This window comes from Gorilla gorilla, chromosome 21 (genome assembly GCF_029281585.2).
Source record: "Gorilla gorilla gorilla isolate KB3781 chromosome 21, NHGRI_mGorGor1-v2.1_pri, whole genome shotgun sequence".
Taxonomy (NCBI): Eukaryota; Metazoa; Chordata; class Mammalia; order Primates; family Hominidae; genus Gorilla; species Gorilla gorilla.
Window position 1 is genome coordinate 44,712,254 of NC_073245.2, and position 16,642 is coordinate 44,728,895.

A 16,642-nucleotide genomic window follows, 5' to 3' on the forward strand; every position below is an offset into this window, starting at 1 on the left:
GTGTGTGCAATCCATTACTTCTGGGTTCCCTCTCCCCAGTCCCCATGTGACTGGCCAGTCAGCTACCCCCTGGTTTCTCTAGCCTCTGCCCTTTGGACACCCTGAAGCCCGTGGCCTTGCCCACCCAGCAATCATTTATTCCAGCACCAAAGCCATCATGGGTCACAGGGTAACAGAGCCAAAGCCAAATGCTCTTCTGAAAAGGGAACTTAAGAGTTAGGCAGGCAGATGGGTAGCACCCAGTCAGCCTCTGGGACACACCCCAACCTGGGAGCCCTGCCTCTGGGGCAGAGGGAGAGGAGCTGACCAGACTCTCCCTTCTCTTATCTTCAGTCCAAAATTCATGGACAGGTTCAGTCTCTCTCCACCCAGCTTCTGAGGCCCTTCCTCTTCTGCATGGTAACTAGCATAACCACTGCCCAGCCCAGGAGGAGGAGAAAACGGGAGACCAGAGGGGAAATGGTGGAAATGGGCCTGTATCCATGGCTTGTAACTACAGGCAGGTGCTATCAGTAACCTGATTATTTTACAACTGGGGTCAATTTCTCTGGAACTGGGTTCCTGGTGCCTCTGAAGTTGAGCCATTTGCATCCTCCAGGACTTGGGATCCTGGGGCGTGCCTCACACGGTATTTTCCAGACCCTTCCTGAGAGCTGTAATTCTATCTCTACAGCTTGCTTGAGAAAGAAAAGGAGGAGGATTTGCTGAGAATTTAGTGCAATTTTAAGCCATAAGCCCTGACCAGGAGCCCTGGGTGTGTGTTTCAGAGGAGGGCGGGGGCAGGGATGTGCAGGGGATGTTTCTGGGCCAAGCAGGAAAGAGACCCCTCTCTATACAGCCCCCAGGCTTGTTCGACAGGAGGCTAAAGCTCCCACTGGGAAGAACACCAGCCTCACGGGGTTGCCCCAGCACCAGCTCTATCCCAAAGTGGAGTCTCTTCTCAACCCACTGGTGGGCCCCTCCTTCTGGACACCTGTAGGCCCCTTCCAGGCCCTGGACATTCTCCCACACGAGGCGACTCTCCCCCTTGTCTCCATGTCAGCGAGCATTATACACGCAGCCTTCTGAGCATGCCAAGAAGGTACTGAACCGCATGTGACCCCAACTTAACCACTTCAGTTCATCAGATGGCTTATTAATGGAAGACGAAAAACCCCCAGCATCTAAAGCAACAGGGGTTCAAATCCTTGTTGTGAAGGAGCCGCACACATGAAACATGAGGGTGGTCTGAGCCACAGCTCCTGGGGGGTGTGGGGTCCCAAGGCTGTTGCTTCATGGCTATACCCCAAGCCCACCTAGCCACCAGGGAAGGAGGCCAGCCTTCCAGCACTCCCTGCACAATTCCACTCCTTCCTGCAAACATGCCTCCTCTGCTTACTAGCCATGCAAGCACCAGCTCTTCTGGGAAATATGAGGCAGGAAGGGCTGAGACACAGCCAATCACCTACCACACTGGAGGCATTCTCGCTCTCTCTCCCTCACACTCACTCACACGCACACTGTGTCTGTCAGAAGCGTATTCCCATGTACATGTGGTCCTCTGTTGTCCCTGCTGTCATGGACACCTGGATGCTGGAAGTGAGCATTTCCCACACCTTCCCACTGTATATCAAGTGGAAAACAGGCTTTTGTTCCTAAGCAAATGCACCTGGCTGCTCCCCATCAGCATTCCTCACCACAAGGGCCTCGCTGGTACCCTCAGACCCTGCCATTAATGGGGGTTTCTTTAAAAGTGAAGCTGGAGAGAGGAGCTTCAGCAGACAGGGATCTTCCAGCCAAAAGGAAGGCTGGAAGGGAGCCGCTGTGAGCTAATCCCCTGCAGGGCTGTCCTTCCAAGAAAGGAACCCAGACAACACAGAAAAAGTTCTTGAGCAATTCCCAGGCGGTCCAGCTCCACAGAGCCCCAGGGTAGGGGCCACAGGAAAAGTTCCCCAAAGGCGTCTTCTCAGCTGGGAGGAAGGCCATCTTCTCAGCTGGGAGGAACGCCGCAGTGAGCTCTGTTCCCACTGTGCGGCAGGAAGGTGCTGAATAGGGTGGTGTCGCCCAGCTCAAGAGGTGCTGTCTTAAAACCCTGCTCTATAAAGCAAGCCCAGCCTGAGCCTGGATTAGACAGGAGCTTGATATTATTCAAGGACACATTTAGGCCCTAATGGCTTTCCAATGAAGGGGTAATTTACTACCCGGGGGGCTAAACTACCACAGGGCCTGGGCCATAAACGGGCCTTTTCCCCAGACCGACTCAGTCCAGAATCCGGCCTGTGTCAGGGGTCAAGACAGGGGCCTGGTCCCATCACACAGATGGCCCTCCCCAGAAGAGCCATGAGGTCCCCCAAACACCTCTCCCCACACCCCCTTTGATGTGTGTGAGTTGGTGGGGCGGGGCGGGGCGGGGGGGGAGGGGGGCAGGCTGGGGTTGCCAGCTGATTCTGGGATAAGTAGGGCTTTATCTCAAGGGAGAATCTATTTCAAGCCACAATCCTTCTCAGAAAGAGGAGGAAATCACAGAGTCCAAACACCATTTCAGGTGAAATCAGGAGGTTATTCATCTCCCCTCAGAGCAGACAGAAAGGAAAATCAATGTTTTAGAGGGGGAAAAAAGGTTCCATTTGAATTAATGGGTTTGTGGCTTCTCCATTGATCTGAGCCTCTTCACACTTTCTTTTTGTGCTTTTGTGCTCTTGGGGAGAGGGGAGGGAGTAGGGAATGGGGAGGAGGGGGTGGGCCTCCCATAAGGAAAAGGACGGTCTAACCTTAACCTTTCTACAGGAATAATGCTAATTAGCGAGGCTTAATGAGAACTTCCCCCAGGAAGCGCAGCCCGGTAGGGGCGGCCGGACTCGGGCAAACGCAGCTCCGGGTGGGAGCAGGGTCACTTCTGCTCCCGAGCGGCTGGAATAAAAATGCGGATTGCACTCCCCCTTCCTCCCTACCCAAAGTGTCCAGCCTTGAAGACGAGGTGGAGGGAGGAGAGAGCGGGCGGAGGTGTAAATCCAACTTAACCCCTGCGCGCGCCCTCGAGGCGGCCGGCTGCCCCCGCCCCGCCGTGTCCCCTCATTAAGGAAGGCCCCTTCGCCAGGGGCCGCCGACGCCCGCGGCTTCCGGTCAGACGGTGCACCTGAGAGGGACACCCCGTCCCCTCCCGGGAGGGACCCGGGCCTGCTGAAGTGGGCTCAACTCTGCAAACCGCGTCTCAACTCCCCGCGCCGCGCCGGGGAACCCCTCCCTGACACTCAATGCTTCCCGTCCTCACATCCCCAAACACAGTCCACTTCCCTTCTCGTGGCGGCCGCGGCAACCCGAGCCCGGCCCCCACCCCGCTGCCAGAGAACGCCTCCCTCCCCGGGACGCGGTGCCGAGCCCGCTGCACACCGAGCGTCCGTGGCACAATACCGCGGCGCTGCGCGCACAATCACCGCCCCCGAGGACCCGCGGCGCGCACCCCGGGAGTGGGGTGCGCCCCGCGACCCTGGGCGCTCAGGGCCAGACACACCTCTCGGGCGCCCCGCGGCCCCCACAGTGCAGCCTTCATCGCCCCCCCCTCCACTCTCGGGCACACTCACCCGCCCCCCGCCCCAGCACACTCGGCCCAGGGCGCAGCCGCTCCCCCGCGCCCCCTTCCTCAGCCCCGGCAAAGGAAGCTCCCCCTGCGCCCCCCTCCCCAGAACCGCCCCCAGCCCCCCGCCCCCCTAACCGCAGCTCAACGGCCGGCGGCAGCAGCCGGAGAAGGGGGGCGGCGGCCCGGGCCCCGGAAACGGCCCGATCGCCGGGATCCGGGCCGGACTCCGTACCTGGGCTGGAGGCGAGGCGGAGATGGGCGGTCGGGATCCGCGAGTGAGCGGGGCGGGCGGCGGTGACAGCCCCACAGCTCCAGCTGCTGCTGCTGCTGCTGCCGCCGCGGCTGCCCGGGGAGAGGGGCTGGCACCACCGCGGCGCGTCACTGCCCGGCCCGGGGGCGGGGGTGGCCGGGAGGAGGGCCCAGGCGAGCAGCGGCGGCAGCGGCGGCGGCGCCGCGGCCCGGAGGAAGGGGGAGGGGGCACCGGGCACGGGGAGGCGGGAGTGGGGGGCGGGACCGGGCACGGGGCGGGGGCGGGGGGGAGGGGAGCGCAGGGAGGGCGCAGGCAGGGGGAGTAGGAGGAGCAGCAGGAGGAGGTGGCGGAGGGGCGGGTGAGAGGGAGGAGTGGGCACGGGGGGAAGGGGAGAGAGGAAAAGGAGGCACCCAGGGAGAGGGGAGAGGAGAAAGGAGGGAGAGAGGCGCGGGGGGAGAAGAGGAGGAAGGAGGGGGAGCTGGGCCAGGTAGGGGGGGATAAGGGCGCGCTGGACGCGCCGCCGTGCGCTTCGGTGGGGAGCGCGCTCTTAAGGGGGAAGCGCTTCGAGGAAGATCCTTGCACGGGGCTGAGCCCGGAAAGAAGGCGCTGGGATCTGTGCCTACCCATCGCTCCCGGAGGCTGCGGTCTCTGGGTCCGGTGGGGGCTGGGGGGAGAGGGCACCCGGCGGGCTGTCTGCGGTCAGGCCAGGAGAGGGAGACTTGGCCCAAAGAAAGTGACTCAGGCACCCTCAGGAACTCTCGGCGCCCGGGGCCCCTTCGGGCAGCCTTCGACCCCCGTGCGTCTTTCGGGTCCCCAGGGACGCGGGTACTTGTGGGGCGGGGCTGCCGGGCCTCGGGGTTCGGCTCCCCCGGGCGGCCGGAGCGAGACCCCGGGCTGGGAAAGCCAGGCACGTGGCCGGCTCTCGGCCGTACCCCCGCCCCACCCCCACGGCAGGGCCCCCAGTGCTTGATCAAGTTCAAGCTCGAGCTCCTCGGCGCGCTGCCCACCGGCTGCCCCTCCGCGCCCCTCCCCCTTCCCCATCCGCACCGTCTCGCTCTTCACTCTTCCTTTGTCTCTTTCCCACCACTTAGTTTACACCCCCTCCGCCCTCCTCCCCGCCCCCCGCGGGCGCCCGAGTGTCCGGGAGGCGCTCACCTGTTCGACCCAAACATCTACGCGACCCCCAGCGCCCGCCGCCCGCTCGCGCCCGCGTGCCCGCCCCCGCCCCCGCCCCGCCGCCGGTCATTGTGCTCCGCCAGCCCACACGGGGCCGGGTCCTGACGGCGCGCGAGCCACAGTTGTAAAGTAATAGGATAATCTCGGGGACGTCGCTCCAGCCCAGACCCGGGCACGCACTGTCCGTGGAGACGGCACCGCCGGGGAGGGGGGCCACGCGGATCCCAGATGCGGTCCCCCAGGCGGACAGACCCTTGCCCGGGGCGCAGGAGGAGGCAGGACGGGCATCGCGGGGTGGGAGCCCTGGACCTCCGAGCAACCTCGGACTCGGCCCGAAAAGCAACACTCTCATCACCAAACCGCAGAATTAGACCCCGATGGAGAAAATGGGTCAGGGGATCCATTCCCACCCCACCCCTCCAAATCCAGACCCTCCGCTACCACAGATCAGCCTCGAAAAAAGCTTGTGCTTCAACAAGGATGGGGAGCTGCCCTCGTGGAATTCTGTGGGGAAATTGCCAAAACAAACAAACAAACAAACAAAAAAAAACAACTAAAAAAAACCCTGATAAGGATCCCACCTCCTGATTCCTCTGGTCGCATCCGAAGAGGAAGGGCAATTTCTACTGACTCTTTACGCTACCATTCATTCACGGTGGAACCAGCAGAGAAGAGAAAACGAGACAGCCACAGCGATTGTTTGCAATTTTGAAACAGACTGCCTTTAACCCTCCAACTTTTTTTCTGTAAAAAGCCTTTTTTCTTTCTTCCTCTGAAAGCTTTGCATTGTGAACAATCCATGGTAAACAAGGCTCCCTCTACAGCCGCGAGTGCGAAGTACAACCCCACAGGTTCAGAGCCCAGCGTTTACCCGTCAGAAAAATAAAATGATGACAAGACATCACATTAGCGCCACGCAGGCTTCCTTCCGCACATGCTCAAGACTCTGCTGTCAATAGAAAACTCACACTTTCTTTTTAAAAGAGGGTTTAGGCACATTTACTCATTAGCACCTTTTATTCCTGAAATCAAATGTGTTTTCAAACCAATTCACTCTCCCCAGTTTACTGGATCTTCTCATCCTTGGTGGTGTGGGGCAGGTGGGAAGCTTTATTTATCCACACATGCTGGTGCCCAATAATGATTTTTAGAACGAACTAGTGGCCACAGCTCTTAAGTTCATCCAGGAAATGTGTTTCCAAACGCGGGAACTGTCCATCCTCACTCTGAAAATGAGATAATTCAGACTCAGGATTTCCCTTTCCCCACCACATTTTCAGAGACCTTTGACTTCTCCTGGCCTGAATTACTATTTCACAGCAGTGGTGGACATCTGAGCTTGAAATATAAAGCCAAATACAACTGAAGTTCAAAGGTGGAATTGAACCCAGATAACCCACCTCTTCTCTGACTAATAAAAGAGAGCTAGTACCGCCCAGGAGGGCAGAGCAGTGATTTTCTGTAGGCATGAAACGTGAACTCATTTACTATCCCTGAGATAAAACAGCCCAGCCCTGCTCAACCCACAGAAAACAGTTGAGAGCCCTGCAGAAACCTGGCTGTTGAGCAGCACTGCAAATGAGGCGAGTTTTCATGTGTGTGTGCTGAAGCCCTCGGAAATCTCCCAGATCCTTATTCCTACAGGAGCTGCCACTCCTGGAGTAACCTTGTATAGGTTGTTTTCAGTGTCCTTGTGCCACTCCCCCACTCCTTAAAGTGGCCACAGCATGAGTCCCAGTGAGGAATCGGGTGACCTAGTTTCTTGACCACTAATTCTCCCAGTGATGTGTCCCTTCTTCTGGCCCCAGCCTGGTAGGAGACCATGGCAGAGAAAGCTGATCCCATCTGCTTCGGGGGGACAATGCTGCCACAGGTCCCCTCCAGCCTCTGAAGACATTGGGTGCTTTTGTAAACAGATGATCAGGGTATGCTCTGATGGGGCTTTTTAAGCAGCAAACCCCTTTCTTTCATGCAGCTTCCCATATGAAGTAAGCATGTCCCACAAGTGGGGACCTGGCCATGGGACTCTGGTTTGCCATTATTAGGACAAATAGGATCTTAGCGTGACCAGAGCAGACACTGGTCAAGCATGTCAAAACATTAAAAAAAAATTATCCCCACAAATGACTTATTAATGACAGAGGAGAAAATGTACCTGCACAATGGGGCGATCTGGCAGACACTTCCCAATCAAGTCATCAAATTCAGCAGCCTCCAAAGTGGGGCCACCAGACATGATGTCCTTGGCTCCTGAAGGGAGGCACTGGAAGACACAGCATCACTTGAGCCATGTGCTCCCCCAACATGCTTCACCTGAATCTTCTCCTCAAGAGACAACCAGACAAGAAATCCAGAAAGAGAAACTCCACAACACAACAGTCCTGGACTCTACAAAACATTCATTGTCACTAATTGACTTTCTAAATGATAAGATGAAAGAGAAATAACAGCTGGGTGCAGTGGCTCACACCTGTAATCCCAGCACTTTGGGAGGCCGAGGCGGGTGGATCACCTGAGGTCAGGGGTTCGAGACCAGCCTGGCCAACATGGTGAAACCCAGTCTCTACTAAAAACACAAAATTGGACGGGCGTGGTGGCACACACCTGTAATCCCAGCTACTCGGGAGGCTGGGGTAGGAGAATTGCTTGAACCCAGGAAGCGGAGGTTGCAGTGAGCCGAGATCGTACCGTTGCACTCCAGCCTGGGCGACAGGAGCGAAACTCCATCTCAAAAAAAATTAAAGAGAGAGAAATAACAACTAAACTTAATGTGTGACTCTTCTTAGATCCTGTAGAGAAGGAATGAGGTGTGGACAAGGGGTGGGGGAGAGGCAGATGGGGGTGGAGTGAGGGTGGGGGCCAGGGTGGGCTCTGGGCTGAGTGGTCAGGGAAGAGCTCTTCCAGGAGGAAGCCACTGGGTGTCCTAATCCCCAGAGGGCAGAAGTTGACAGCTGGGTGAAGACCTGGGGGCACTGTCTTCCAGGCAGAGGGAATAGTTGGTGCAAAACTGCTGATGAAAGGAAAGGTGACCAGAGTGCTAGAGCAATGTGGGCCAGGGGGAGGGCAGGAGGGATGAGCATCGGGGGGCAAACAGGGCCAAGCATGCAACATCCTGAACATCCCCCGTGAGGTGTGTGGGCTTTACACTGGGAGTGAGGAGAGGATGCAATCTGAGTTACGTTTTTAGATCGCGGGAGATGAGATTATAAAGGAGCAGAAGTGATGACAGGGAGGCCAGTGAGGAGGTCTAACGGAAAGAGTATCATCAGATGGAACTAGTTCAAATTCTGGCTCTGTCACTAGATGGATGACTTTGGGCACCATACCTAAACCTCTCTAAGCATCAGTTTATTCATCTACATGTGATCCACAGTTTTTGTTTGTTGGTTTTATTTATTTATTTTTTTTTTGACCAAATCTTGCTGTGTCACCTAGGCTGGAGTGCAGTGGCACGATCTGGGCTCACTGCATCCTCCACCTCCCTAACTCAAGCCATTCTTGTGTCTCAGCCTCCCGAGTAGCTGGGATTACAGGTGTGTGCCACCATGCCTAGCTAATTTTTGTATTTTTAGTAGAGATGGAGTTTTACCATGTTGTCCAGGCTGGTCTCAAGCTCCTGGACTCAAGTGATCCACCCGCCTTGGCCTTCCAAAGACCCACTGTGTTTAACGTGTGTTTAACGTAGCATTTGGCACCAAATTTTCCTCTTTGAGATTACAAACTGTGGTAGACAGTCTCCAAGATGGCCCATGATGACCCTCACCGCCCAGTTTCATACCCTGGTACCATCGCAATGCACAGGGCTGTGGAACCAATGGTGCATTGTGGAAATGAGGGTGTGTGACTGCCAAGGCTAGATCCTAAAAGACATCTTGATCTTTTCCCCAGAGGGAGTACTTGGTAGATGGTAGCTTTTATCATCAGGATTGTACATTTCATAATTGCACAATCGGGGTCACATCCCTCTCTCTAAATGCTACACTAGTTCACTCTGCCACCAGCAATATCTAGCAGCATTCATTTCACTGCACACTTGTCACTGCTTACTATTAGCAATCTCTTTTATCTCTGTCAATCTGAGGGAGGAAGAACAGTGTCTCTTATTTTCCTTTGCTCCTCTTCACTTGGGAATGTAAGTAGATGTTTCTGTGCACTGTGTTTACGGGGCACTTATATTTCTTTTTCTTTCTTTCTTTCTTTCTTCCTTTCTTTCTTTCTTTTCTCTCTCTCTCTCTCTCTTTCTTTCTGACTAACCTGTTCATATCCTTTGCCCATTTCTCTATTTGAATTGTTGGTCTTTTTTTTTTTTTTTTGGTAAGAACTTTTTGGAAATAAGGAAAATTAATCTTTTGTCATGTATTTTGCAAATATGTTTTCCTTTTGTTGTCTTTTTAGTTTATGACAAGATTTTTTTAGCCATATGGAAATTTTACATTTTTATATCATCTGATTTTTTTTTTCCTTTAGGGCTTTAGGGCTTCAGGTTAAAACAAAAGCTTTTTTCCACTCTAAGATTACAAAAGTAATTCACCTATATTTTCTTCTGGAAACTTTATGTCTTCATTACATTTAAATCTTTATTCCATCTTTTATTTATCTCAATATAAGTAATGAAGTGGGGATCTAGCTTATTTTTTTCTAAATGGCTTTCTAAGTGGTGTCAATACCATCTTTTATCTTTTATTTTTTATTTTTGAAACAGGGTCTCACTCTGTTACCCAGACTGAAGTGCAGTGGCATGATCTTGGCTCACCGCAGGCTCAATCTCCTGGACTCAAGCAATCCTCCTGCCTTAGCCTCCCAAAGTGCTGGAATTACAGGCATGTGCCACTGCACCTGGCCTAAATATCATCTTTTAAATAACTCATCTTTATCCACTAATTGGAAATGTCATCTTATACTAATTTTCTATTATGTGTGGATTTTTATTATATTCTGTTGACCTATTCCTGTCTCAGTATTATGGCTTTAAAATATGTTTTCTGGGCTGGGCGCAGTGGCTCACGCCTATAATCCCAGCACTTTGGGAGGCCGAGGCAGGAGAATGGTGTGAACCTGGGAGGCAGAGCTTGCAGTTAGCCGAGATCATGCCACTGCACTCCAGCCTGGGCGACAGAGTGAGACTCCCTCTCAAATAAATAAATAAATAAATAAATAAATAAATAAATAAATAAATAAATAAGTTTTCTGGCCTGGCATGGTGACTCACGCCTGTAATCCCAGCATTTTGCGAAGCTGAGGTGGGCAGATCACTTCAGGTCATGAGTTTGAGACCAACCTGGCCAACATGGTAAAACCCTGTCTCTACTAAAAATACAAAAATTAGCTGGGCGTGGTGGTGCGGGTCTGTAGTCCTAGCTACTGGGGAGGCTGAGGCAGGAGAATCGCTTGAACCCAGGAAGGGGAGGCTGCAGTAAGCCGGGATCATGCCACTGCACTCCAGCCTGGGTGACAGAGAGAGACTCCATCTCAAAAAAAAAAAAAAAATACATATATATATACACATATATATGTATATACACACATTATGTATATATATGTTTTCCTACTAGGTAGGGCTAGCATCCATCTCTACCCCATAAACTGTCCCTGCTCACACCATAACAAAAATAATTGAAGCAGTGTCACAGCCAAGGGGTACTCTAGGTACAGCATATTTATGGAGAAAGGAGAGATGTTTCTCCTGGGGGACTGGGGGGTGAGAGGGAAGGTTCCTGGAAGAGATGACATTTACTGTGAATCAAAGAAGGTGGGAGGCTTGCGACAGGTGGAAAGTAGGGAGGCATCCGGCCGGAAGAGGAGGATGTGGAGAATCCAGGGCTTCACAAGTGCCTGGATTCAAAACACCTGACCTGTGGGCTGGGCCATAGCACTGACTATCCATTTATTCTTTATATTAACTGATTTTTGCATAGCTGCCTGCAACCTCACAGTCAGTTTGACACCTTTGCTGAAATCTAGGAGAAACAGTCCAATACTATTTCCTCATTCTTCTCTATTTAGATAAATTTTCCATTACGAATACAACTAACTGAGCCTGACTTGTTGAAATACATTCTCCTGAAAACCATGATAAAAGGTAAAAATTACAATTTCATTATTCTCCTTTTCAAAAAGTCTTGCTTTAAAAATGTCATCAGTTAATTCTGGTCATGTCGCTCTCCTATTCCAAAACCTTCAATAACTCCCAGTCACCGGCGGAATCGAGTTATAGCTCTCTCTGGTCTGGCGTTGGAGGCCCCACTGGCCTGCTGGCCTTATTTCCTTCTGTTCCTCTCTGGGAACTCTGTTGCAGACGGACTCACCATCTTTTGTCCCCTAGTCACCCATGTGCGACCCCTCCATGCCTTTGACCACACATGTTTTTAGGCCTGTGTTTCTTCCACAAATATGTACAGAGCCACTACCACACACCAGGCGCCATGACAAGTGCAGGTGACATGGCAATGTACAATACAGACTCAGGTTGACCATAGGGAGCCTCCAGGCCAGCAGGGGAGAGAGAGATTAAACAAGTGATGTCATGGGATCCTGATCTGCATGCTGGTCATGGGCGGTGTATTCCAGTTTGTACTTGATAGTCCTGAAACATTCTAGGAAGGAAGTCCCCAGGGTGTGAGAAGGAAATGCAGATCTGGGAGGGCTCCACTGAGGAGGTGACATTTAAGTTGGGCACTGAAGGATGCATGGGTGTTCATGAGGTGGAAAGGTGCCTGGGCTGTCAACAAAGACACCTTCCACCTCAGCCAAATCAAGATCCCTCCACAGACTGCCGCCCAGCTGGCTCTGAACTGACGCGTTTGTGGTACTTCCTGTTTCCTGCATTAACTTCATTTTCCGAACTGGGCCATTCGCTCTGAGGGCTGGGACAGGTTCTTAGAAGAGTTACCCTGCACACAGTAGGGATGCATCACTGCCTCACTCGGGCCCCTTCCTGCCCACTGCCAGCACAGCTCTGAAGTCTTCGATAGAGCTCAGAATGAAGTGGGCCATCCTGGACATGGGCCACACTTTGTAACTCCCATGGGGCATGCACATGCCTCTTTTCCCTCCCTTCTTTCCTGGTGCCCTTGGAGAGGCTCAGAGAAACTACCAACGCCAGCCACAACCCTGCATTTCTACTTGCAGGTGTGTACACAATAAAATGAACACAGATGTTCCCTAAAGAACACACAGTAGGCTGGGCATGGTGGCTCACACCCATAATCCCAGCACTTTGGGAGGCTGAGGTGGGAAGATCACTTGAAGTCTGGAGTTCGAGATAAGCCTGGGCAACATAGCAAGACCCTGTCTCTGCAAAAAGAATTTAGCTGTGCATGATGGCATGCACCCGTAGTCCCAGCTACTGTGGAGGCTGAGGTGGGAGGATTGCTTGAGCCTGGGAGATCAAGGCTGCAGTGAGCTGTGATTGTGCCACTGCATTCTAGCCTGGGCCACAGAGCATGACCCTGTTTCGAAAGACAGAAAGAAGAAAGAACACATAGCAGACTGGTAGGCTGGTCATAGCAGCACTATTCACAACAGCTCCCAACTGTCCACCAATGAAGGATGGATACATTGTGGGCCCCCCATACCATGAAATATTACTCAGCCATAAAAAGAAACAAACTACTGACACATGCCATAACACAGATGATGCTCACACACTTATGGTTGTGAGCAAAAGAGCACATGCTGTACAATTCCATTTCTATAAAGTTCTAGAACAGGCAAAATCAATGTATGCTCCTAGAAGTCAGGTCAGTGGTCACCCTGGCCCAGGGGCAGTGACTAGAGGGAGCACAAGGGGTCTTTAGGGTGGTGCTGATGTTTTGTTTCTTGATCTGGACATGGGTCACAGGAGGTGGGGTCAGTTTGTGAACTTGGCTGAGCTGTGAAACTGAGTGATGCGTGCTCTTTTCTGAATGTGCATTATGCTTCAGTAGAAGTTTCAAAAGGGTAAACAGCAAGCCAGGTCAGCTTCCATGGCTAAGCAGCCTGGAGCTCGTTGTAGTCGATTACTGCAACCCACTGGACATCAGGCACCTGTGCTGGGCAGTGTGTACGTGTTATCTTATTTAATCTACCAAATAACAGGGTTGATATTCATTTGCCATTGTGCACATGAAGACTAGGGGCTTCTGGGAGGAAGATTAAGTGAGTCACCCAGTCACCCAAGAGTGGAGAAACTGGCACTCAGAGAGCAGGTGACACGTCCACAATCATGGAGCTAGAAGCTGCTGGCTGTGCTGGACCAAGATGTGTGGGTCTCCAGGGTGCGTGGTGGGCCCTGCTAAGGTGAGACCACTGAGCCAGGCCACGTGGTGCTGCGCTTCACTGACCTCCAGCAGAGCAGGAGGAATCCACCAGCGCGAGTCAGATGCAGCCAGAGATTTCCCTTGGGCCAAGACCTGGGAATGGGCTAGGACTGCTGTGAGGCCCTGCCTTGGGATGGACCCCAGGGCTTCTCCATACAAGCCTTGGAAGGAGGCTGGCCTTGGAAGCCTGAAGGGATGAAACTCTAGCTGGCTCTCCAGCAGGTGAGGAGAGGTAAGGACCCTCCACGGGCTGTGGGGGTGTGAGACTAACTTAACGTTCACTCGGTCCAAGGAAGCCATGCAGGGAAACGGGCAGGTTACCAAGAGAAAGAGGCAGGCAGCACCTTCTGCCTAGGCCTGCAGTCCCTTCATGACAGAGCCCACAGCTCCGGTGTGGATGATGGCCCAAGGCTCTGGGGCCCGGGATGCTACATGGGGACCTTTCTGGGGCTGAATCTAGTGTGTGGGGTCATGTCCAGGTGTGGAGGGGAGTGGGCAGCTGCGGACACGCTCTGTTTGCACTCAGGCCCTTGCTCGGTGTGACCTCAGGCAGGTGACTTGACTCTCCAAGCCTTGGTTTCCTCATCTCTAAAATGAGGGAACAACAGCAGGGACTTGTTTTTGAAGGTTGCAGTGAGGCCTAAATGCAGCGATAGCTAAAGAGGCCTGGACTGGTGCTGGGCACAGAGCACCGCCCGAACCATAGTTATGGATAGTAATGGTACTATGAAAACTAAGTAATAACTCAGTCATCAGTCCACACGCATTTATTGAGCCCCTACTATGCTCCAAGGCCCGGTCCAGGTGCAGGGACCGCAGTGGTGAGATAAGCAGACCTGGGTCTGTCCATGTGGAGCCGATGGTGCTGGTGCTGCTGCGGCCTCAGCTTGTCCCTACCCTGACTGTTGCTTTCTTTTTCCTTTCTCTTTCCCCACCCCTTCCCTTGAGAAATAACAGCATTAAGATTGGAGAGACTAGGGCTCTCTTTCTTACTAATTCTGTGACTTCAGACAAATTACTGGCCAGGCGCAGTGGCTCATGCCTATAATCCCAGCACTTTGGGAGGCCAAGGCAGGTGGATCACCTGAGGTCAGGAGTTCAAGACCAGTCTGACCAACATGGTGAAACCTGATCTCTACTAAAAATACAAAAATTAGCTGGGTGTGGTGGCACATGCCTGTAATCCTAGCTACTTGGGAGGCTGAGGCAGGAGAATCACTTGAACCCAGGAGGTGGAGCTTGCAGTGAGCTGAGATCATGCCACTGCACTCCAGCCTGGGCCACAGAGTGAGATAATCTCGAAAAAAAAAAAAAAAAAACACAACACACACACACACACAAACAAATTACTTAAGCTCTCTAAAGCCGAGCCTCAGTTTCCCTGTGTGCTGAGGAACTGAATTCTGTGTCTGGGGGTACCCAGTACACAGAAGGCCCCCAACAATTGCTGTTCCTGCTCCCCTGCCTACCTCCCTCTCCTCTCTTCTTCCTCCCCACTTTCCTCGTTTCCTTTCCTTACCATTCTTTTTCTCTGCCCAAGCCTTCGGCATCTTAACACCCAAAGCGATTGTCAAAGTTTAGTTGATGGTGCCCAGGCTGTGGCAGAGACTGTGAACCAGTTTTCTTGATATTATGCCCTGAATCAACATTCTCCCTTATCTTTTTCAACCACAGAGGGTAGAAACATGAAATTCTTTCTTTCCCAGCCTCCCTTACAACTGGGAACCACGTGACCCTTTTGCAGCAATGAGACATCAACACAATGCCTCGAACGTGGACAAGGTTGGAGCAATAGCAGGCAACTTGCAACCATGAGGAAAAGACTCAATAACATCACAGAGACACCAACCCAACATTGCAAATGGCACCAGCGGCAGCTCCTCCATTCTTCTTGTTTTAGGAGTAAAATAACTTCATGTTTTGCTATAGTCAACTGGGTTTGGGGGCCTGTAGTCAAAAGCATTCCTGGCTTATTCACATGGCTCCTGTCCGCGGGTGGACTAGATGGCAAGGATCCCCCACTCCCATGTGGCCTTTTCTCTTTCAAGAGGACACAGGAGCCTCTTGACTCTTTGAAGAGGACACAGGGGTGCTACGTCCAGGCACCTGCTGTGCGTACTGTGGTGCCTGGGGAGCAGACAAGCATTTAGTTCCCTCACTTGTGGACTCTGAAGGAGGGAAAACTGTCACGGCTGCAGCACAAGTGTGCCTGGGCACTTCCTCAGCCACAGGAGTATCCCAGTTAAAGAACATCTTCTGTTTCTATCTTATCTCTTGAGGTATTTAGAGCCATTCTAAATGCCAGAGCCTTAGAATGACCATGGGGCTGGCAGGGCATGGGCTCTGTGACTCATATCTGTCGAGGAGGCTGCTTGTGGTTGTGCTGGATCGAGCCCCTCTCCTTGACTATCTTTGGCACTGCAGGCCAAAGCTCAGGGCTGCCCGGGCCTATTCCTGAGGTGGTGCAGGAGAGGGAGATGGGCTGCTGGGGACGAAAGGGGCAGGTAGGCGGGCTCTGGGCTCCGTGCCCAGCATTGCCAGCAACATGCCTGTCTGCTGCTGACCCCTGACCCACTCAACTTCCTCCCCAGAAGACAGTCCCTTGAAGAAAGGGGTTCCTCCATCAAAATGTAAAATTTGAAAGCCACAGATGTCTGACCCAAACCTGCTGATCTAGTAACAGGGAAGCTGCAGCATGAAGAAGTTAGATGGCTGGGGCGCAGTGGCTCATGTCCCAGCACTTTGGGGAGGCTGAGGTGGGGGATTGCTTAAGCCCAGGAGTTCAAGACCAGCCTGGGCAACATGGCGAGATGCCATCCCTACAAAAAATACAAACATTAGCTGGGCGCGGTGTTGAGCACCTGTGGTACCAGCTACTCGGGAGGCTGAGGTGGGAGAATTGCTTGAGCTCAGGAGGTCAAGGCTGCAGTGAGCTGTGATCATATCACTGCACCCCAATAAAAGAAGTTAGATGACTCGTGGGGCAGAGGCACACCTAGAACCAGAGTCGCTAGACTCCCTCTCAGGTGCTCATCTCCACTTTCGACCTGAGACAGGCCCAGGTCCCTGCCCTGCTCCCCTCTGGCAGAGAAAGATCACCACTAGGCTTCACATCACAACACATGTGCAACCGGCTGGCAGGCCCTGGGAGAGCTGCCTCTGAAGACGGCTCCCAGGCATAGCTCCCCCTTACTCCTCTATCTGAGCCCCACTGCTGTTCCTACCCCAGGGTCTTTTCATGTGCTGTCTCCTGTGCCTGGAAAGCCCTCCCACTTCATCTCTGCAGGGCTGGCCACTTCTCACCATTCAGGCCTTGGCTTGGATGCTGCCTCTTCAGAGAGGCCTTCTTGCCCTGAGGCACAG

At 53.1% G+C, this 16,642-nt stretch overlaps 1 protein-coding gene across 2 annotated transcripts in view; it reads right to left on the reverse strand.

Moving 5' to 3' along the window:
• NOL4L (nucleolar protein 4 like) overlaps positions 1–16,642 on the reverse strand; it is a 143,085-nt gene that overhangs the window by 36,475 nt on the left and 89,968 nt on the right. Inside the window, exon 1 of one of the 2 annotated variants that reach the window (XM_031004913.3) lies at positions 3,789–4,016. The exons of the other annotated variant lie outside the window; for it this stretch is intronic. The gene's annotated coding sequence lies outside the window, so the exon portion shown is untranslated. Of the gene's footprint in view, positions 1–3,788; positions 4,017–16,642 lie in introns of those variants that run through there. 2 annotated transcript variants of the gene reach the window in all.